The 24,272-nt window shown below is 42.6% G+C and overlaps 2 protein-coding genes across 3 annotated transcripts in view; one reads left to right on the top strand and one right to left on the bottom strand.

Annotated features, from left to right (window-relative positions):
• The window catches only part of LOC136863993 (glutamine amidotransferase-like class 1 domain-containing protein 1), a 717,178-nt gene that overhangs the window by 432,783 nt on the left and 260,123 nt on the right, over positions 1-24,272 (bottom strand). The window lies entirely within an intron of this gene.
• Positions 11,819-24,272, top strand: part of bgm (bubblegum) — a 514,443-nt gene continuing 501,989 nt past the window's right edge. For both annotated transcript variants that reach the window (XM_067140465.2, XM_067140469.2), the window contains exon 1: positions 11,819-11,883. The gene's annotated coding sequence lies outside the window, so the exon portion shown is untranslated. The remainder of the gene's footprint in view (positions 11,884-24,272) is intronic.

Raw genomic sequence — 24,272 nt, forward strand, 5'->3', positions numbered from 1 at the left:
CGGGAGATAGTGGGTTCGAACCCCACTGTCGGCAGCCATGAAGATGGTTTTCCTTGGTTTCCCATTTTCACACCAGGCAATTGCCGGGGCTGTACCTTAATTATGGCCACGGCCGCTTCCTTCCCAGTCCTAGCCCTTTCCTGTCCCATCGTCGCCATAAGACCTATCTGTGTCGGTGCGACGTAAAACAAATAGCAAAAAAAAAAATCCATTGCAGGGTGTTTCGGATAATTCCCGTGGCTGCCTCCATTTCCGTAAATGTGACGCATTTGTTTCCTTTGATGGCCTGCTCGACCCGGGCATTGTTGGCTGGTGTTGACACTGTCACATTCCCTTGTCCACCGATGTGCGCCCTGTTTTCCAACCTTCCACCCAGTTTAAACTGCTTTCCGTGACGGCGCATGTTCTCCACAGACCGCCACCAAGCGCCGATGAATTTCAGCAGTGGTCACGCCTTCTTTCCATAGGAACCAAGTCGTATAGCGCTGTCCCCGACGGTTGCTTTCCATTTTGTCTGCTCCTACGCTGACAGTGTTGTCATGAAATGGCTATGACGAGTGCATTCGTTGGCCCCTGTGCGTGTGCTGCTACCAAACGGTGAAAAAAGACACTAGTTATACGTCACCACCTTCAAAAGTGAAATGTGAACCATACCCGGACGTACGAAAAATAAAGTGTAAAACAAAATATTACGCCCTCGTATGAATGATATGAGTAAAGAAGTGGAATCAGAAATAAGGCTTTTTGCGGATGATGTCATTCAGTATAGACTAATAAATCAATTACAGGATTGTGAGCAACTCCAAAAAGAACCTCGATAATAACTTACCAAGGGAGATATTCAATAAATTTCCAATTTCTTTGAAATCATTTAAGAAAAGGCTAGGAAAACAACAGATAGGGAATCTGCCACCTGGGTGACTGCTCTAAATGCAGATCAATAGTGACTGACTTTCTAGAAACATATCCTGAGCTATTTGTTGTTTATGTATTATAAGTCGAATCTCGAACTTCCGTTTCATGGCTATTACTCTACAGGTTTACCCTGACTGGCGGGTCTCTATTGTGACGGGTACTTCAATTTCAGCCAGCGGCCAAATTTTGTGCGATTGAGTGTACATTTGCTATATTGTATTACGTCGCACCCATTCAGACAGGTCTTACGGCTACAATGTAATAGGACAGGCCTAGAACTGGGAAGGAAGCGACCATGGCCTTATTTAACGTACAGCCCCACAATTTGTCTGTTGTGAGCATGGGAAACCACAGAAAATCATCGTCGGGACTACTGGCAGTGGGGTTCGATCCACCATCTCTCGAATGCAAGCTAACGCACCTCGAACCGTGTAGCCAGCTCGATGTAGACCTACAGTACATTTGAAACAAGTTGCTGTATACTTACTCTGGTAGTTTTATATATGTGCCTCTTTTGTAAACACACGCCTTCAGTTTAATGTGGTAAAAGTACATGTTTTCATTGGAAAGCCACGAGCTTCTATTCTAATACATTTAGTGACATCTATGTTAAGTACAGCAGCACACGGTTACAGAGAGCAGTAGGCAACAAGAATACCACCTCTACTTTACTGACTGAACAGGACCTTGATAGACCACCCGATCTCAAAAGTTAGACTTGTACTGTTTACTGATGAAGAGGGAGAGAAGGAGGAAGAAGAAGAAGGAACGACCCCTTTATTGCAATTAACCTATGGACTAGGACGAATAATCAGAGAAATATTGGCTTACCTAGATTTTCCAGAATGCGGGCTATAATAACAAGGGACTGTCCATACTGTCCTATCAATCAATCAATCAATCAATCAATCAATCAATCAATCAATCAATCAATCAATCAATCAATCAATCAATACTGATCTGCATTTAGGGCAGTCGCCCAGGTGGCAGATTCCCTATCTGTTGCTTTCCTAGCCTTTTCCTAAATGATTTCAAAGAAATTGGAAATTTATTGAACGTCTTCCTTGGTAAGTTATTCCAATCCATAACTCCCCTTCCTATAAATGAATATTTGCCCCAGTTCGTCCTCTTGAATTCTAACTTTATCTTCATAGTGTGATCTTTCCTACTTTTATAAACGCCATTCAAACTTATTCGTCTACTAATGTCATTCCACGCCATCTCTCCGCTGACAGCTCGGAACATACCACTTAGTCGAGCCGCTCTTCTTCTTTCTCTCAATTCTTCCCAACCCAAACATTGCAACATTTTTGTAACGCCACTCTTTTGTCGTAAATCACCCAGAACAAATCGAGCTGCTTTTCTTTGGATTTTTCCAGTTCTTGAATCAGGTAATCCTGGTGAGGGTCCCATACACTGGAACCATACTCTAGTTGGGGTCTTACCCGAGACTTATACGACCTCTCCTTTACATCCTTACTACAACCCCTAAACACCCTCATGACCATGTGCAGAGATCTGTACACTTTATTTACAATCCCATTTATGTGATTACCCCAATGAAGATCTTTCCTTATATTAACACCTAGATACTCGAAATCGACAATGAAATTTGGTAGAGAGGATGAGGGGTCCATAAGAAAGCAATGTACAAACATTTAGCAGCTATTTCCATTTGTAAGGTCCAGAAATCGATATGGAAATGTCTAATAGAATTGCACGCGTTAGCTTATAGCTCGACGTGGAGAGCCCTGATGACCAGCTGAAGCGACCGTGTTACCGTGAGCTTTCTGCACTAGCCAGTTGACACATGTTCCCTTGAAAGAACAGTCATGAATCCGGACAATGTTCTAGAGCAGGGCCATCCAAACAGCGCTCCCCGAGCGCTAGCGCTCTGGCCGCGCTGTAAGCCAGTGTTCCGAGCGCTTTGGGGAAGTTAGTTTCGGTAGTGGTAGGAGGAGCTTGGCTGGCTGAGCGAGCGGTCTCCCCGCCGCGCAGCGCCGAAGCGAGCAGCCGATCCATCAGTCGCTAGTCTAGTCTAATGCGCTTTGTTGACAGCGTGTAACTAATTTAGTTTCGCACTTGACATGACTGAACATCATACAAAAAAGTAAATAAATAAAGGAGTGGTGAAGCAGCGGCCTTTAAAGCAGAATGGGAAATTTCATTTTTCTGTACAACTTATAAAGGGCATGCCAAATGTTTAGTGTGCCACCGAGAATTACTGTGTTCTTTTAAACACTACGGTGCTAGTTGAGAAATTTGACAAAATCTCTTTTTCCCCTCAAACTGTGGCTCGCAGAATAGACGACATGGCTGTTGATATGGAACAGCAATTAATGGAAAAGACATTAAATTTGTATCATTTTTCATCGTCTTCGAAGAATCAACCGACATGGCGGACACAGCTCAACTCGTTATTTTCATTCCAGGGGTGGATGGTGATCTTCGGGTCACCGAGGATTTCCAAGACTTGGTAGCTCTCAAAGATACCACTACCGGTTTTCCTAGCTGTGGAGGGTGTTTTTGAGTCAATGCGATTAAAATGGGAGCGGGCGACGAGTGTAACGATGGATGGAGCTCCTGCTTTACGTGGTCTATGCACGGGGGTTCCTCAGCTATGTAAAATTATAAATAGCTGAGAGCGGTAGTGCCCTAATGGCGGCGATTCATTGCTTCATACAGCAGGAGGCAATCTGTGTAAAAGTCGCCAAGCCTAAAAGCGTAATGGGAACAGTTGTGCGAACGGTAAATTTTCTTCGCTCCCGTGGACTCACGCACCCTCAATTCAAAGAGGTCTTGGATGACATTGAAGCGGAGTATCCGGATATCCCGTACCATGTAGAAGTAAGATGGCTGAGCAAGGCGATGATGCTTCATCTTGTTTTTTGCTTGCGGAATGCAATAGATAACTTTTATGACATGAAAAGGCGGCCTGAAGTTATTTTGCGTGATCCTAAGTGGGTGGCGGACTTGGCACTTCTAGTGACATTAGTGCCCATCTGAATACTTTGAACACTTCGCTTCAGGGCGAAAAGCACCATATCTGTGATTTAGTGAAAAAAATTCAAGCGTTCAAAAGAAATTTGATTTTGTGGGAAAACCAGTTGCGTGCAAGGAACACAGGACATTTTCCATTGCTTAAAACAGTGATAGAAGGTGTCGACTTTGATGAGTACTTGCAGGTAATTCGCCAATTACAAGAAGAGTTTGAAAAGAGATTTTCAGAATTATCAGAACTCCAAGCGGTGTTAGATGTATTTGTTCCATCATTTTCTCCACAACTATTTCAATTCGGGTTGACTGAACTGCAGTGCAATGTTCATCTCAAAGACCGCTTTTTAATGTCACGAAGTTTAGAAGAATTTTACAGCGGCTTTCCGCAAGAAGATTACCCCCTTTTGTATAAACATGCATGTAAAGTTCTGTCAATGTTCGGCTTAATGTACATTTGTGAGCGTTTCTTTTCGATCCTTAAGCTTACCAAAAGTAAAAATCGTGCAACGATGAGCGATAGAAACTTGCGCAATTGTTTAAAAATAGCTGTATTCAGAAATATTGTACCCAATTTGGAGAAGATTGTTTGCTCCAAAACGAAAAGTTCGTATAAACGACTGAGCAAAAGTCACTCAAGGTCTGTACTATCTGTTCATATTGGTTAAAATTCTGTTGAATTTTCCTCTCAAATATGTTCAAATTTCAATTTTGAATAAATTACATTATGCTTTATTTAACACTTGATTTCGTTTCCTACACATTCCATACATCGGAGTACCTTTCGATTTGTATATGCAGTATATTTGTTATGGCAAAACAGCCCTATCAATATGATGTCAACAAACCCACAAAAGCAGTCGGCCGCACGACTGTACGTACGTATCTAGTCAGCGTGGTCCGAACATCGTCCCTCCGTCTCAGTTCTCCTCGCTGCCACAGTGCAGTGGTGGTAGGGGACGGAGCGCTAGTCTGACTGCCCAGTGCTCCCAGAGCGCGGCCGCACTCTCGGAGCGCAATGACTGGATGGCCCTGTTCTAGAGTATGCTTTACTTTATTTCCGTGAAATAACTTCGGAAGAAACGGAGATGGGTCGTCATGTGATCGAACTAATTGAAAATCATCCCATGGGTACCAGCATCGTCTCGGAGTCGTGTCTGGAGAGAAACAGTGACAGTGAAAGTGATAGTGGAAGCAGCGGCACTTCACCTGCATTATCTGAAAGAGAAGGCAACACAAAATTGCCAGGAACAAGATGCGTTACGGATCCGACTTTAAGCCCGAGTCTAATTCCCGTCAATCCAGTGAACAGACACCGCAGTCACCTAGCAACTCTACTAGTTCAAGCTATGCTTCCAGTCCACCGAAGAAAGTGAAATAAACTGTATATCTTGCGTACAAGAGAAATTGATCAATAACTGTTAGCGAAACTTGTCGTAAGGTGACGTCATTACGACAACTGCACAGGTGGAAGAACCAATTAGAAACAACATCAGTAAACCCCATTGAACAGAGGAAATTGATGCGTACAAAATTATTTTCTCACTTTACAGAAGCAAGAAGACTGAAGCGGGATGTATGCGATGAAGACCTGCGACTGTGCGCCTTGGAAATTTCAAGAGAGATTTCAATGCGGCGAGCTAATTTCAATGCATGTGCTAGTTGGTTGAGTCGTTTTAGGAAAACGTACAGAATAAAAGTAGAAAAATTACGACATTTGTATCCCGTACGCATTTGCAAGAAGAAGACGAAAAAGATAAAGTCGCAAAGAAATTTGTGGAAGCAGCTACAGAGCGAATTTTAGAGTACACCCCTTCTTCAATACACAAACAGATCAGAGTGGTTTCTTGCGCGAAATGAAAGCGAAAGGGACTTTATCGTTTATTGATGAGAAACATACAGAAACATTGCTCAATCAGGTAATGCACTCACCCATTCGTACACAATTATGCTTACAATTAGTATGGCCGGTACTCTCTTCCCGAAATTATTCATTGTATTACAGTAGGCAACTGGAACTTTCGGTCCGAAAGTTTCCAAAGAAATGTTTCAGGCCAGAAATAAAATTGTGACAATCACAAAGTCAGGGAAAATGGGGAAATATTTAAAGTATTGGTTTAAAGAATCTTTCTTCCCATTTACGGAAGATAACTGTTTGCTACTGTTAGATTCCTGGACTACTTACTGTATAAGTGATGAGAGCTGTCTTGAAGACATTCCTCCAGGCAACAGTATAAAAATTCTCCAGATTCCTCCCGGCACTACAGGGAAAATATAGCCCTTGGACAAGTTTTTCTTCCGACAGTGGAAGGCGTTATATCGCCGCTTAACAGACATTGTGCCGACTTGTGAAGACTTTCAGTTTGATGTTTATCAGAGAAACAGCATACTGAAAATACAGTCCTTCATTCATTTTCAATTTTCCTCCTCACGGTTCGAGGACATGATTAAATACTTGTGGTTCGCAACCAATTATACAACGGAGAGACCTCCCGAGTTCGAAGTGGCTGCGAAATATTGCTTTCAAACAAGCAAACAAGTAAAGGAAACTGTCAAGAACAATGTGGCCTCAGAGTGCATAGGCCCTTTCGTTGTGCATTGTGCCAAAAATGATTGTGTTTTTATCATGCGATTAACGCACCTCATTTATGTTTCACATTCGTTCCGTAACAATAAAGTGACCTTGGAGCGTGACACCTTGCCATTTCGTTCTCTCTCTCACTGTCCCTCTCTCCAACACAATTGCAACTACACTACGCTGTGCGCCGCGCGACCCAGCAGGAAGCAAGGGTTGTCCTGTAAGCTGCGTTGTCCCACGGATTTTGTATAAAGATTTCGAATCCTTCCGGTTCGAAATGGCAGGTAAATTTTTGTACATGGCTATTTCATGGGTCCCCTCATGGTCTTATCCTGACGCCAACCCTATGTTGTTTTTGTTTCTTTTTCCAATTGGCTTTACATCGCAATGACACAGGTAGGTCTTATGTCGACGATGGTATAGAAAATGTCTAGGAATGGGAATTAAGCTGCCGTGGCCTTAATTAAGGTACAATCGCGATCGCGAGAATGCCGGACGGAAAAGGAAATAGGTAACGTTTGGGCGAAGATTGTGTTCAACCCTGAGGATGAAGTAACTAAGACAACGTCACATGTGTTCATCTTCCAGGAGGTGTGGCTTGCAACGTTGAGCACTCAGAGGCCACTCCCAACTCCACTTTTTCGGGAACTGATTAAGATTTTTCTATGGTAAAACATTCTGGCTATACTAGCTTTTCTTAATCAAGGTAAACAATTAGTTAACTGTAATTTAATTGCGATGAAATATATACGACGCAGTCCCCCCCAGTATATGGCATTTAATTGTTTGATCAGCGCTGACAATAAATTCATAGGAAAGGTTTTCCAAACGCCGTTGCCTCTCTGATAATCATAATAATTTAATGCCAGGTTGTTTTTACTTTGTTGTTTGAGGATAACAATTATTATCATTATTGTTATGGTTCATGTTTGTGGGTTACTGTAGTCACGTCCTAGTTCGTGAACCATGGGCAACGGCTGAATGGCCTAGTAAGTGGTCCTGAGAGTCGGGATACCAGTTGCTATGGAATGGAAGTGGGCATCTCGGACATATTCTGAGTCCTGGCCTTCCTTGTGCTCAGGCGGCTAGGACTATACAATTTACCGGTGGTCCATAACCCGTTAGAGGAGAGATCCTCACTTGGACTATGAGCATGTAGGGTAGCATCCTGCTTCATGAATTTACCGAGCTCAGAACATTTTAAGCAAGCCTCGGACGTATGGGAGTAATGGAGTACCACTCCCATTTGACAGTCGAGGGACTCCTTGGAAACAACTTGGCGAACGAAATGGAATTCGATGGGGAGCTATCAATATTAATGGGGCTTATGGAAGAAAGAAGGTAGAACTGACTGAGTCAGCAAAGAGGATGCATCTGGATGTGCTAGGAGTAAGTGATATTCGGATCAGGGGAGATAATGAGGAAGAGATAGGAGATTATAAAGTGTACCTGACGGGTGTTAGAAAGGGAAGGGCAGAGTCTGGAGTAGGGTTCTTTATCAGGAATACCATTGCACGCAACATAGTTTCTGTTAGGCACGTAAATGAGAGAATGATGTGGGTAGATTTGTCAGTTGGAGGAATTAGGACAAGAATTGTGTCCGTGTATTCAACATGTGAGGGTGCAGATGAGGATGATATTGACAAGTTTTATGAAGCATTAGTGACATCGTGGTCAGGGTCAACAGCAAGGATAGAATAGTGCTAATGGGCGATTTCAATGCGAGAGTTGGGAATAAAACTGAAGGATACGAAAGGGTGATTGGTAAATGTGGGGAAGATATGGAAGCTAGTGGGAATGGGAAGCGTTTGCTGGACTTCTGCGCTAGTATGGGTTTAGCTGTTACGAATACATTCTTCAAGCATAAGGCTATTCACCGCTACACATGGGAGGCTAGGGGTACCAGATCCATAACAGACTATATCTATATCTTAACAGACTTTGAATTCAGGAAATTTGTTAGGAATGTACGAGTTTTTCGCAGATTTTTCGGTGATACGGACCACAATATGATCTGCAGTGAACTAAGCATCTCTAAGCCTAGGGTAGAGAAGGTGAAATCTGTCTGCAAACGAATAAGTGTAGAAAATCTCCAGGACGAGGAAATTAGACAGAAGTACATGGATATGATTAGTGAGAAGTTTCGAACAGTAGACAGTAAGCAGGTTCAGGATATAGAAAGTGAATGGGTGGCATACAGGGATGCTGTAGTAGAAACAGCAAGGGAATGCCTAGGAACAACTGTGTGTAAAGATGGGAAAAGGCGAACATCTTGGTGGAATGATGAAGTGAGAGCAGCCTGGAAACGTAAAAAGAAGGCTTATCAGAAGTGGCTCCAAACAAGGGCCGAGGCAGACAGGGATTTGTACGTAGATGAGAGAAACGGAGCGAAACAAATAGTTGTTGAATGCAACAAGAAGTCATTGGAAGATTTTGGTAATAACCTGGAAAGGCTGGGTCAAGCGTCAAGGAAACCTTTCTGGACAGTAATAAATAATCTTAGGAAGGGATGGATAAAGGAAATGAACAGTGTTTTGAGTAATTCAGGTGAACTCATAATAGATCCCAGGGAATCACTGGAGAGGTGGAGGGAATATTTTGAACATCTTCTCAATGTAAAAGGAAATCATCCCGGTGGTGTTGCAAACAGCCAAGCTCATGGGGAAGAGGAAAATGATGTTGGTGAAATTATGCTTGAGGAAGTGGAAAGGATGGTAAATAAACTCCATTGTCATAAGGCAGCAGGAATAGATGAAATTAGACCTGAAATGGTGAAGTATAGTGGGAAGGCAGGGATGAAATGGCTTCATAGAGTAGTAAGATTAGCATGGAGTGTTGGTAAGGTACCGTCAGATTGGACAAAAGCAGTAATTGCACCTATCTATAAACAAGGGAACAGGAAGGATTGCAACAACTATCGAGGTATCTCATTGATTAGTATACCATGCAAAATATTCACTGGCATCTCGGAAGGGAGGGTGCGATCAGTGGTTGAGAGGAAGTTGGATGAAAACCAGTGTGGTTTCAGACCACAGAGAGGCTGTCAGGATCAGATTTTCAGTATGCGCCAGGTAACTGAAAAATGCTACGAGAGGAATCGGCAGTTGTGTTTATGTTTCGTAGATCTAGAGAAAGCATATGACAGGGTACCGAGGGAAAAGGTGTTCACTATACTGTGGGACTACGGAATTAAAAGTAGATTATTCAAATCAATCAAAGGCATTTATGTTGACAATTGGGCTTCAGTGAGAATTTATGGTAGAATTAGTTCTTGGTTCAGGGTACTTACAGGGGTTAGACAAGGCTGCAATCTCACCTTTGCTGTTCGTAGTTTACATGGATCATCTACTGAAAGGTATAAAATGGCAGGGAGGGATTCAGTTAGGTGGAAATGTAGTAAGCAGTTTGGCCTATGCTGACGACGTGGTCTTAATGGCAGATTGTGCCGAAAGCCTGCAGTCTAATATCTTGGAACTTGAAAATAGGTGCAATGAGTATGGTATGAAAATTAGCCTCTCGAAGACTAAATTGATGTCAGTAGGTAAGAAATTCAACAGAATTGAATGTCAGATTGGTGATACAAAGCTAGAACAGGTCGATAATTTCAAGTATTTAGGTTGTGTGTTCTCCCAGGATGGAAATATAGTAAGTGAGACTGAATCAAGGTGTAGCAAAGCTAATGCAGTGAGCTCGCAGTTGCGATCAGCAGTATTCTGTAAGAAGGAAGTCAGCTCCCAGACGAAACTATCTTTACATCGGTCTGTTTTCAGACCAACTTTGCTTTACGGGAGCGAAAGCTGGGTGGACTCAGGATATCTTTTTCATAAGTTGGAAGTAACAGACATGAAAGTAGCAAGAATGATTGCTGGTACAAACAAGTGGGAACAATGGCAGGAGGGTACTCGGAATGAGGAGATAAAGGCTAATTTAGGAATGAACTCGATGGATGAAGCTGTACGCATAAACCGGCTTCGGTGGTGGGGTCATGTGAGGCGAATGGAGGAGGATAGGTTACCTAGGAGAATAATGGACTCTGCTATGGAGGGTAAGAGAAGTAAAGTTAGACCAAGACGACGATGGTTAGACTCGGTTTCTAACGATTTAAAGATAAGAGGTATAGAACTAAATGAGGCCACAACACTAGTTGCAAATCGAGGATTGTGGCGACGTTTAGTAAATTCTCAGAGGCTTGCAGACTGAACGCTGAAAGGCATAACAGTCTATAATGATAATGTATGTATGTATGTATGTATGTATGTATGTATCATTATTGTTATTATTATTATTGTAGTAGTAGTAGTAGTAGTAGTATTTATCAGGGCCTATATTGACGTAAATAAGGGCCATTATTTCTTACAGTGGTTGAGCGCGATGCCATTTGATAATGAAGTCATAGTCGAGACCGCTAACATTTCAGCCAGACTTCGCACTCAAGAATTACAAAAAAAATGTAGAAATTGACCCTCAATGAGTAGACATACACATTGCGTCTCTTGCCTTGAAGAAGGCGTGTGGTTCCTCCCTTCATTCTCCTCTCCCTTCATTGTCGAGGCAGTGGGATGCGTGGGCAGGCGGGGAAGCAAGTACCTTCCCCTCCGCGTGTGTTTCGTTCATGCTAGATATCCTCGTACTTCCGTTTTCTCCACCTCCCCTCACTCTTGAGATGTGTGCATGTGTTAACGCGTCTAATGGATGTGACCAATGAGAGAGAGTGTGTAAGCAGGTACTGGGTGGTTCTGAGGGCTGTACTGATTTCTTGCCTGAAGTGAATATTTCTGTCCACGAGATACCAAAGATTTCGAGTGTACATCCGCAGCATTTCCCTGGTGTGAAAATGGGAAAGCGCTGAAAACTATCTTCAGGACTGTCGAGAGTCGGGTTCGAACCTACTATATCCCAGATGCAAGCTCACAGCAGTGCGCCCCGGAACGCACGGCCAACTCGCTCGGTGCCAACCTTATGTGGAGGGGTGTAATCACTATTGCGTGTTTCTGTGGTGGCTGGTAGTGGTAGTGTGGTGTGTTGCCTGAGTAAGAAGAGGACAGTGTTGGGACAAACACAAATACCCAGTCCCCGAGCCAGAAGAGTTCATCAGACGCGATTAAAGTCCCTGACCCAGCCAGGAATCAAGCTTGGGACCCACTGAATCGATCGCCTCAGCACTGACCATTCAGCCAAGCAGTCGAACGCTGAGTTGTCTTTGCAGCATATGAAAGAATTAGGCACCTCCGGATGGCCGGTTCCCCTAATCGCTGGCAGGGAGCACCGCGGTGACTCGAGACCTCTCAGGCTTATGGTGCTGCGATTGGGTCAAGAGAGTTCAGTCACTAGGACGAGGCGAGCAGGCCGGTAGTGTACTGCTGGCCTTCGTGCTGATAGCAGGTGTATGCAGAGTGGTGAGTACGCGCCGAACATTTTCCTATATTTAAATACATGCAAACTTTACCTCGTAATATATACAAGTAGTTTATGTAGGAATCACTCTTCTAGATAGATTGTCGCTTATAACAAGCTTGTCATTGTTATCTTTCATAATCTGTTATTAGAAACGTTATATCCGTTCCTGACAAGTGTATGAAGACGTGGTAAGTCTGTTTCCTTTGCGGGAAGTAAGGCGACAACCTTTTGGTTTTGGAATATATTTCTTTTTCAGCAAGTCCACGAGTCGTGAATTATGTTTTAGTAAACTGTTTATGACTTCTTAAGGCAGACCGGTGAATATGACAGCGGACAACTCTGTCACATCCTTGACACCACTGATATTAATTGCGCGAAACTTAAGCGAGTAGTGTTTGCTAACGTCCGCCTCTGTGGTGTAGTGGTAGGTGTGATTAGCTGCCACCCCCGGAGGCCCGGGTTCAATTCCAGGCTCTGCCACGATATTTGAAAAGTGGTACAAGTGCTGGAACGGGGTCCACTCCGCCTCGGCAGGTCAACTGAGTAGAGGGTAGGGCTTTATTCCCACCGCAGCCATCCTCGAAGTGGTTTTCCATGGTTTCCCACTTCTCCTCCAGGCATATGCCGGGTTTGTACCTAACTTAAGGCAAATACCGCTTCCTTCCCTATCTCTTCCAATCTTCCCATCCCACAAAGCCCTTGTTCAGCATATCAGGTGATGCCACCTGGGCGAGGTACTGGTCCTACTCCCCAGTTTTATCCCCGACCCAATGTTTCACGCTCCAGGACATCGCCCGTGAGACCGTAGAGGTCGGATCCCTCGCTGAGTCCGAGGGAAAAGCGAACTCTGGGCGGTAGCCGGATTAAGGAAGAAAGGAAGTGTGTTTACTTACAACGGTACTGAATCGACTGATGAATGAGATTTTATTTATGATAAAATGGATAGCGGAAGTCTTACACGGAATAATATGTCGGTCTCTTCTGACGTGACAGTGCGGTATTGGTGGGGGTACTCGAGGAAAACCACAGCGAAATGTTGGTGGCAGTGCTGTTATTTTCTCTTACGGCATTGTCACAGCTCAAGAGAAATATTGTTTTATGTGGAGAAATCACATTGACCGCATGGGACAAAGAATCTTCTCCTGCCGGGTTTCCAGCACCTGTGGGGTCGCGGTTACGAACAGTGTTGCACATGTGGATTTGGCCGTTTTACGGCCGGATACCCTTCCTGACGCTAACCCTATGTGGAGGAGTGTAATCCCTATTGCGTGTTTCTGTGGTGGTTAGTAGTCTTATGTTTTGTCTGAATATGAAGAGGAGAATGTTGAGACAAACACAAACACCCTGTCCCCGATACAGAATAATTAATCACACGAGATTATAATCCCCGACCCGGCCGGAAATCGACCCCGGAACCCTCCAAAACGAAGGTATCAAGGCTGACTATTCAGCCAAGGATTCAGACCTAACTTTCATAGAATGTTTGCTGACAATATCCATCCGTCTATATTCATTACTGAACAGACTGTTATGCCATTCAGCGTTCAGTCTGCAAGCCTTTGTGAATTAATTAAGCGCCTCCAAACCATTTTATTTGAAATTAGCACTATAACCACATTTAATTTCACACCACTTATCACCAATTTATGCACAAGATGGTCGTTTTCCGACCCATCGAATGTTGCTTTCAAATAACAAACTGTTCCTCTGTAAACTCTTACCAGATTGTTTCAGTGACAATATTATTTTCCATGTAATTACACAGCAGTTTGCTAAATTGTTGCAATCGTTCTTGATTTGCTGTTCATTCAAGAAAAATGGATTTTCAGCTGTCTGCAATGGAGAGAAGAATCTAAGTAAAATTATTTGTACTGCACGTTAAAATTTCCTACTTCGCGGCATTTGACAGTTAATACATGAGAAGAATAGATAAAATATTCGTTAATTGTGGACATTACTTAGAATCTCCAGTATTTTCATTAGTACAGTCGAAACCGGTTATACAGACTCCGAAAAGACCGTCAATTAACGGTCGTTATAGGTAATATTCGCACAAACCGGCCTTTCTGTTGTTGTTGTTGTTGTTGTTGTTGCTGCTGAAAATTTCGTATCTGCTTGTTTTAGGGTTGCACACTTACACGGTTAGTTAACAGAATGAAGTAATGATTGAAATAAGTACTGTAGTTGCAATACACTTGGAGCGGGATTAAGGGGAATTTTTCTTCTGATGTTTACACAGTATGTACAGCAATAACAGGGCCTATGCTGTCAGTAGCGGCGATTAAGGGGAGCGAGGGTGCAGTCTCACCCCCCCCCCCTACTTTATGGAGAAAAACTGAAACTAGGAATTATAAAAAAAATAAGCAATTTTTATAAGCCTTGGTGTCTTATCTGGCAATTATTCCGTTTAATTTCTTTCATTATTAACAAAATTATTAGCGGAAATACCCATCGGTACGAATCGGTACGAGTCACTGCAGGTAGAACAACAGAGGCAAGATGAGGAACAGGGAACTGTTGCTGAGATGTGTGGAAGTAGGAGGAAGGGAAAAGGTAGGAATGGGAAATGTAGAGTAGAGGGTAGGAAAAGACAGGTGGAACAGGGTCATGGGAGGGAAAAAAGGGAGGAGGAAGTAGCTTCTGCACCTGTCAGGAAAGATAGGACTGACCAGGAGAGGAGGGGATCAAAAGAGGTGGGTAGGGTTGAGGCTCTGGTCATGGGGGATTTTATCGTTAGACATATCAGGAAAGTGTGTGGAGGAAAGGGAACCAGGGTACAGTGTTATTGAGGAATTAGGTTGAGGCAGATGTTGAGGAAAGTAGAAGAGAAGGAGAAGGGGAAAGAGAATGTGGTAGTGTTTCACGTTGGTACCAGCAACGTAAGGCAAGCTGGTATAAGTACCAACATAGTTGGGGATGTGTGGGAGCTGGTAAATGCAGCTCGGATGAAGTTAAATGAAGCGAACATTGTTATCAGTGGAATACTGTGTAGGAGGGTTACGGACTGGAAGGTGATTGGGAATTTAAATTAGACTAGGTAGTAGGTATATAGGAAACTGAGAGTGAGATTTATAAGTCCTAATGGGTGGGTGGGAGATAGGGTTCTGCGCTCAGATGGCCTTTACTTAAACCGCAGTGTACGTATAAGTGAGGAAATTTGTTTAGAAGTGTTATAGGGAGGTATATTAAGTGAAATGAGTTGGTCTAGGGGTGGTGATAATGGTACAGGGATCTGGAAGACAAGTAGGGACGACATAAAATTGTTAGTGTTGAACTATAGAAGTATTGTAAAGAAAGGAATAGAATTAAGTAATTTAATAGATACATACTTACTAGTTATTGTAATGGGAGTTGAATCATGGCTGAGAAATGATGTAATGGATGCAGAAATATTCTCACGGAACTGGAGTGTGTATCGTAGAGATAGGACAGGAACGGTAGGAGGGGGAATGTTCATTCCGGTGAAAGAAGAATTTGTAAGCTACGAAAAAGTTAAAGATGACAAACATTAAATTCTAGGTGTAAGGCTCATTTTTAAAGATAATAGGCCACTTGATATATTTGGAGTGTACAGACCGGGAAAGAGTAGCGCTGACGCTGATTCAGAATTATTTCATAAGATAATCAGCTATGTGGGAAACGATATGGAAAGGAATGCGATTATAGCGGGTGATCTCAAATTACCGAATGCCAATTGGGAAGTTAATGCGAACGACAGGAAGCACGACCAACAAATGGCAAGTTAGTATGGGAAGGACAGCTGATTCAGAAAGTGATGGGTCCAACTAGAGGGAAGAATATTCTGGACGTAGTGCTGGTAAAACCAGATGAGCTCTATAGAGAAACCGAAGGAATAGATGGTATTATTGATCTCGAAGCTGTCTTTATCGTAGTTGAAAGTAAATGTGATAGAAAGGAATATCTTAAAATTAGGACTATTAGGCAGTATCATATGGCTCATAAATCGGGCATGAGGGACTTTTTAAAAATGTAACTGTAATCGGTGGAAAACGGTAAATAAGAATGTAAACAGTCTCTGGGATGAGTTTAAAGCAATTGTTGAGGAATGTGAAAACAAATTTGAACCTTTAAAGGTGGTAAGGAATGGTAAAGACCCACTATATTATAACAGAGAAGTAAGGAGATTAAGAAGGAGGCGCAGGTTGGAAAGAAATGGAGTTAGAAATGGCTTTAGAAGTAAGAAGAAATAGAAGCAACTTCCTAGAAAATTGAATCTAGCAAACAAAAAGTCAGCTAAGTTTAACTTGATGGCAAGCATAATTGGCAGTCATGCAAATTTTAGTGAAAAATGGAAGGGTATGTATAGGTACTTTAAGGCAGGAACAGGTTCCAAGAAGGAAATTCCAGGAATCGTTAATAAACAAGGGGAGTGTGCATGTGAGGATCTTCAAAAGGCAAAAGTATTCAGTAAAGGTTGTTGGTTACAAGAACAATGTACAGATAGAGGAGGTGACTAATACTAAAGAAGTATTAAAATTTACCGATGATAACAACGACATTTGCAATAAGATACAAAACACGAAAACTAGAAAACAGCTGGAATATATAAGATTTCGTGGGATATAATAAAGACAATGGATTGGGATATAGTACCATATCTGAAGTACTTATTTGATTACTGTTTGCATGAAGGAGCTATACCAAATGAATGGAGAGTTGCTGTAGCAGCCCCTGTGTATAAAGGGAAGGGTGATAGACATAAAGCTGAAAATTAAAGGCCAGTCAGTTTGACATGCCTTGCATGCTAGGTTTGGGAAAGTATTCTTTGTGATTATATTAGACATGTTTGCGAAATTAATAACTGGTTTGATAGAAGGCAGTTCGGGTTTAGGAAATGTTATTCCGCTGAAGCTCAGCTTGTACGATTCCAGCAATATAAATCAGATATCTTGGATTCCGGGGGTCAAATGGACTGTATCGTGATTGATCTATCTAAGGCATTTGATAGGGTAGATCATGAGAGATTACTGGCAAAAATGAGTGCAATTGGACTAGACAAAAGAGTAACTTAAATGATAGGTATATTTCTAGAAAACGTAACTCAGACCATTAGAATAGGCGAAGCTTTATCTGACCCTATAATAATTAAGAGGGGATTACTCAAGGTAGTATTATTGAAGCTTTACATTTTATTATATCTATAAATGATATGAGAAAAGGCGTAGAATCAAAGATAAGGCTTTTTCGGATGATGTTATTCTGTACAGAATAATAAATAAGTTACAAGCTTGTGAGAAACTGCAAAATGACCTCGATAATGTAGTGAGATGGACTGTAGGCAGTTTTATGATGACAGACGGGGTTAAAGGTCAGGTTGTGAGTTTTACAAATAGAAAAATGTCTCTCAGTTTTAATTACTGCTTTGATGGGGGTGAAAGTTCCTTTTGGGGATCATTGTAAATACCTAGGTGTTAATATAAGAAAAGATCTTCACTGGGGTAATCACATGAATGTGATTGTAAATAAAGGGTACAGACCTCTGCACATGATTTTGAGGGTATTTAGGGGTTGTAGTAAGGATGTTAAGGAGAAGGCATATAAGTCTCTGGTGAGACCCAAACTAGAGTATGGTTCCTGTGTGTGGGATCCTCACCAGGATTACTTGATTCGGGAACGGGAAAAATCCAAAGAAAAGTAATTCGTTTTGTTCTGGGTGATGTCTGACAAAAGAATAGCGTTACAGAAATGTTGCAAAATTTGGACTGGGAAGACTTGGGAGAGAGAAGACGAGCTGCTCGACTAAGTGGTACGTTCCGATCTATCAGTGGAGAGGTGGCATGGGCTGGCATTAGTAGACGAGTAAGTTTGAGGGGTGTCTTTAAAAGTAGGAAAGATCACAATATGAAGATAAAGTTGGAATTCAAGAGGACAAATTGTGGCAAATATTCTTTTATAGGAAAGGGAGTTAGGGATTGGAGTAACTTACCAAAGGAGATGTTCGATTTATATCCAATTTTTTTCCAGTCATTTAAGAAATTGTTAGGGAAACAACAGATAGGGAATCTGCCATAAGGTCGACTGCCCTAAATGCAGATCAGTAGTGATTGATGATATCACGGTGGATTCTCCCCGTGTTTAATTGTAGGCTGGTAATTTTTACTTTTAGAGCCCCACGTTCTTATTTCTCCACATAAGGCGATTTTCGGACGAATTAAGCAAGCAGAACTTACATTCATGCGTGAACAATACTCGTTTTCAGAATGTAGGTAGCCTGCTAACATATTGTTCTGCAAACTTTAACTTCTTCCCACTGATTACCGTACTTATGTAAGGTTTCTTTCTATTTATACGGCTCTTCATACCAGTTGTGTGTAACCTCTCGTCGATGCCGATGTTCGTCTCGGTTGACGATTCTACTTGATCGCAGTACAGGACCAGAAACATGAGTATTTTGCCGCACGGTGCGTAGGAAGTTGCATTCTTCACATTGCATGAGCTTCCTAGAGCGGCCTGTCTTGGTTTATTTAACACAGGTTTCGAACCTGTTGATCGTGCTATACCTGTCTTCTCAGCAAGCTGCCGTTGCGAATGTCCTTTATGGAGTTCGACAATCCCCCCCCGCCACTCCCACCTCCCCCCGTTCAACAAGTGTTCTTTGCCTTGTAATAACTATACTTGATTTGAACGTGATGTTTATGTATTGCACCGTCTTCACGTACAGGTGCTCAAAAAGGAATTAGCACATTGTTCTCAGTTACTCGGAGGCACATTTTCCTCAGAAACAATTGAACCTATAGAATAATAATAATGTTATTTGCTTTACGTCTCACTAACTTCTTTTTACGGTCTTCGGAGACGCCGAGGTGCCGGAATTTAGTCCCGCAGGAGTTCTTTTACGTGCCAGTAAATCTACCGACACGAGGCTGTCGTATTTGAGCACCTTCAAATACCACCGGACTGAGCCAGGATCGAACCTGCCAAGTTGGGGTTAGAAGGCCAGCGCCTTAACCGTCTGAGCCACTCAGCCCGGCTGAACCTATAGATATAATGTTTTTATGAGTAAACACAGGCCTTGTATTTACGTGGGAGGTGAATTATATTTTGATAATAATTAAAACTAGCAGTTTTCCACTGGCTCCGCCCGCAATGTACAAAGTATGGTGTTGTTCGTTACTATCTTCACGGATGTATTTGCAAAGTTTCGAGTTAATGAAATAAAGCGCATGATCTGCTGAGGTAACAGACTGTAATATTATGTCAACAAAACACCTGAAAACACATCACACAAAGAAATTGAATAAAACGTTCCTTGGAACAACACTACGCGCCGAACTGTTAAAAAGTCCTTCACCGGGCGAGTTGGCCGTGCGCGTAGAGGCGCGCGGCTGTGAGCTTGCATCCGGGAGATAGTAGGTTCGAATCCCACTATCGGCAGCCCTGAAGATGGTTTTCCGTGGTTTCCCATTTTCACACCAGACAAATGCTGGGGCTGTACCTTAATTAAGGCCACGGCCGCTTCCTTCCAACTCCTAGGCCTTTCATATCCCATCGTCGCCATAAGACCTATCTGTGTCGGTGCGACGTAAAGCCCCTAGCAAAAAAAAAAAGTCCTTCAAAGATCTTCGTCATGGAGACAAATGTACTGATAACTTTTCTCAGAATCTACCAATTTAAGTAGTTATTACTTCAAAAGAAAGCGCTTGATCCACTGAGTGTTTTTAGACCAAAACGAACTGCTTACCTCAATTAGAACGAAAGATATGATTGCTTCAATGAGACAAAATGTTGAAGAAATGAGATGTCAAATTGAATGTGCACTCATAACTTTCCTCAGAATCAACCAATTTGAATAGCTAAGAGCTGAAATGAAAGAGCATGATCCACTGAGTGTTTTTAGGCCAAAACGAACTCCGTACCTCAATTAGGACCAATGATATGATTGCTTCAAAGGGTCAAAAAACTCAAAAATCAAATAATTTGGGGAAGGCGGAAGTTAAGTGATTTATAGTACCTGATGACAAATATGTGCATGAATACCTTTCAGTTAAAAAGGAATGAAGGAAATCGACCAGGTAGAATGGCCGGGCTGACTGACTTTAATTTGTATAAATTTGTTTAATATATAGATTAAGTCGGATAGAATATTAAATGCGCGGAACATAAAATACCATTCGCTCATTCCTTCTTTTAGTGACAATAAAACTCGCAAAAACCCTGACTCGTTTATTTCCCTTTGTTATGATTTTTTTTTTTTTTTTTTTTTTTACGATTTGTTTTACGTCGCACCGACACAGGAAGTTGTTGTGGCGGCGATGGGATAAGAAAGCGCTACGAGTGGGAAGGAAGCGTCCGTGGTCTTAATTAAGGAACATTTGCATGATGTGAAAGTAGGAAACCACTGAAGACCATCTTCAGAGCTGCCGACAGTGGGGTTCGAATGCAAGCTCACAGCTGCACGACCCTAACCTCACGGTCAACTTGCTTGGTTATGCTATAATATCATACATAGCAGAGTAATGGACGAATAATTTTGCGTTAATGTCTATTACAATACGTTCGTACATTAATCCTTTATTAACAGAAACGAAGGTTCACATAACAAAAATTACTAATACGTTCCACGTTAATGTTACTTTATTAGATACTTTCTTCGAGGTTTTCCGAAGGCATTTCGATGCCCTTTTATTACCGAGTTTTTCATGCCAGCAGGTCGACAGGTAATTTTGCTACTATCTGTATCTAGAAGATAACATAGGAATTTTACTAGTTTAACGTCCATTCTTACTGCTAACGGTCATATCATATTCCAGGTTGTCTGGATTTTGTCTTAAACGACATTTTCTCAACATTTAGGAAGGGACAGTTTGATACAAGGTTTTCACTGTTATCTGGTTAATAGTAAAGCAAGGCAAGCCATCTCCGTACAGACCATGAAAGTGGAAGGTAAATGCTTCCACTGTCATTAACCTCGGCACATAGTGGGATAGAGTGATTAGTTCTATGCACGGCCACCTTTGTCCCAAGAAATGACCTTGATACTCATATTTTTGTGTAGGCTGAGTTAGATAGCTGCCTCGGTCTAAGAAGCCAAGAATGACGTTCGAGAATATTCGTCGAATTTTTCGACTTCCTTACGAGGAATCGAACCTACGATCTTTCGTATAAACCGAAACCTCGACTAGGCAGCCCCGTAATTAACAGTAAACCAACCAACCAACCAACCAACCAAACAAACAAACAAAGCCGGTGGCGCTACAGCCCTAACGGGCATTTGTCAATTAAACGACAACACGAATCCTCTCGGCAGTCCTTCGTGGCTTTCTAGACCGAGGCCACTATCTCACCGTCAGATAGCTCATTGGTTGTTGTCGCGTAGGCTGAGTGGACCTCAAACAGCTCTGACCTAGCCGGGAAACGACTCCGAGGCCTCCGGGTACGAGAGAGGCACGCTACTCCTAGACCATGGGGCCGGTAGTCATTCAGTTTTTCAATCACCACTGATCTGAGGTTACTGCTGTGGCAGATGCCCAATCAGCTGTTTACCTAGTATTTTCTTAAATTATTTCGAAGAAGTTGGAAGTTTATCGAACTTGGTAAATTATTCCAATCCCTAATTCATTTTTCTAAGAGCGAATATTTGCTCCAATTTGTCTCCTGAATTCTAAATTTAATTTCATATTAAGCTTTTTTGAACGCTTAAGAATTCAGTTCATGCTTTCAATGTCACTCCACGCCATCTCTCCGCAGACAGCTCAGAACATGCCGCTTAGTCGAGTAGCTCGTTCCTTTACTCCCAAGTCTTCCCAGTCCAAAGTTTGCAACATTTTCGTAACAACTACCGTGCTGCTTTCTTTGGGATCCTTTCCAGTTTTCGAATCAAGTATTCCTGGTGTGAGTCCCATACATTCAATCTATACTTTAATTGGGGTCTTCCCTGTGACTTATATTCCCTTTCCTTTACATCCTTACTACAACCCCTAGATAACTTCATAACCATATGAAAGGAACTGTAACATTTATTTATAACCTCATTTAATGTACTTACCTCAATGAGGATCTTGAGCGAAAACAGTTAATAATTTAAAAAACATAAGAACTCAAATATAAACATTATAAAACACAAAATGACATACTTCCTCCAATGAAGTGGTCATCTTCAGAATCCTCAAATCACACGAAACTTGTTATTTTGGATACCGAAGGCTAATGACAAACCGATACACCAATGAGCTCGGCGGATTGTTAAAAGATAGTTGACTATATACATGTGAAATAGCGTATTCCGAGGACAAGTTCGGCTTGCCAGTTGCAGGTCTTTTGAATTGGGCGACCTGCGCGTCGTGATGAGGATGAAATTATGAAGACAAAATAGTCATCCAGCCCCCGTGCCAGCGGAATTAAACAATTATGTTTAAAATTTCCCGACCTTGCCGGGGATCGAACCCAGAAAACCTGCGACTAAGTCCAGCACGCTAATCACAGCCATGCAACCGTAATACATGAAGTAAGTAGTCTCATTTGAGTGCAACAGGTGTGCAGAGCTGTACTTTAGTCATAGCACAGCACATTACAAGCACGCACGTGTTCTACTGCACCTGTTGTTGGATAGTAAAAAAGAAGAGAATACTGTTATCCAACCGGCCACAAATCCTGAAGAGATTTCAGCGAACTGGACAGGAAGTCATGCTTTTCAGTGTCCGCTAGCCAACAGTGAAAAATGGGGAAAAAATTTCAGTCATCGAACACAATCTGTGTCCGCCTCTGTGGTGTAGTGGTTAGCATGATTAGCTGCCACCCCCGGAGGCCCGGGTTCGATTCCCGGCTCTGCCACGAAATTTGAAAAGTGGTACGAGGGCTGGAACGGGGTCCACTCAGCCCCGGGAGGTCAACTGAGTAGAGGTGGGTTCGATTCCCATCTCAGCCATCCTGGAAGTGGTTTTCCGTGGTTTCCCACTTCTCCTCCAGGCGAATGCCGGGATGGTACCTAACTTAAGGCCACGGCCGCTTCCTTCCCTCTTCCTTGCCTATCCCCTCCAATCTTCCCATCCCTCCACAAGGCCCCTGTTCAGCATAGCAGGTGAGGCCGCCTGGGCGAGGTACTGGTCATACTCCCCAGTTGTATCCCCCGACCAAGAGTCTGAAGCTCCAGGACACTGCCCTTGAGGCGGTAGAGGTGGTATCCCTCGCTAAGTCCGAGGGAAAAACCGAACCTGGAGGGTAAACAGATGATGTTGATGATGATGATGATGATGATGATGAACACAATCTGTAACTTAAACAAAAAAGCAACAGCATAAGAACTGGAATCAATACTTAATATTTCTCAAATATTTAAAAACATAAGAACTCAAATATAAACATTATAAAACACAAAATGACATAGCCAGCATTTTCGGATTCCTCATATCTCACCAGTACAACCAGTACTGTAGTCCCAACATTTCCACAGGGTGTATTCTAAGTCTTCTTCTTCTTCTTCTTCTTTATCTGTTTACGCTCCAGGGTCGGTTTTTCCATCGGACTCAGCGAGGGATCCCACCTCTACCACCTCAAGGACAGTGTCCTGGAGCGTCAGATTCTGGATCGGGGGATAAAACTGGGGACGATGACCAGTACCTCGCCAAGGCGGCCTCGCCTGCTATGCTGAACAGGGGCCTTGTGGAGGGAAGGGGAGATTCGATGGGAAAGGCAAGGAAGTGGGAAGGAAGCGATCGTGGCCTTAATTAAGGTACAGCCCCAGCCAGCATTTGTCTAGTGTGAAGATGGGAAATCTTCTTCAGAGCCGCCGGCAGTGGGGTTTGACCGCACTATCTCCCGAACGCAAGCTCACAGCTGCGCCCGCACGGCCACTTACTCCGTCAAAGTCTATATTTTAATGTACACATTTAATCATAAAGGGCCGGGCTGAGTGGCTCAGACTGTTAAGGCGCTGGCCTTCTAACCCCAACTTGGCAGGTTCGATCCTGGCTCAGTCCGGTGGTATTTGAAGGTGCTCAAATACGACAGCCCCGTGTCGGTAGATTTACTGGCACGTTAAAGAACTCCTGCGGGACTAAATTCCGGCACCTCGGCGTCTCCGAAGACCTTAAAAAGTAGTTAGTGGGACGTAAAGCAAATAACATTATTATTATTAATCATAAAGGCTAGAGTAAAACACTAGTTTGGACACCCAGTTTTCTTACACATTACTCTTTTACTGAACCTAGTTCTCGACGGAATGGCTAAATTAAAAGAAAATACTCCGAAGCTGAAGGTATATGAAAGAACTGAGATACCTACATTTCTAAATGTATCTGGGTGTGATTTGATGGAATCTGATGATGTTCTTTCAAGGGTGGGGCATGCCGTTCTACTTTGATAACGTTGTTTCTTTTTTCAGGTATAAATTATGCCATATTTTTTCAGATAGTTTATAAATTTATTTATT

The sequence above is a fragment of the Anabrus simplex genome, chromosome 2 (assembly GCF_040414725.1).
Source record: "Anabrus simplex isolate iqAnaSimp1 chromosome 2, ASM4041472v1, whole genome shotgun sequence".
Classification (NCBI taxonomy): domain Eukaryota; kingdom Metazoa; phylum Arthropoda; class Insecta; order Orthoptera; family Tettigoniidae; genus Anabrus; species Anabrus simplex.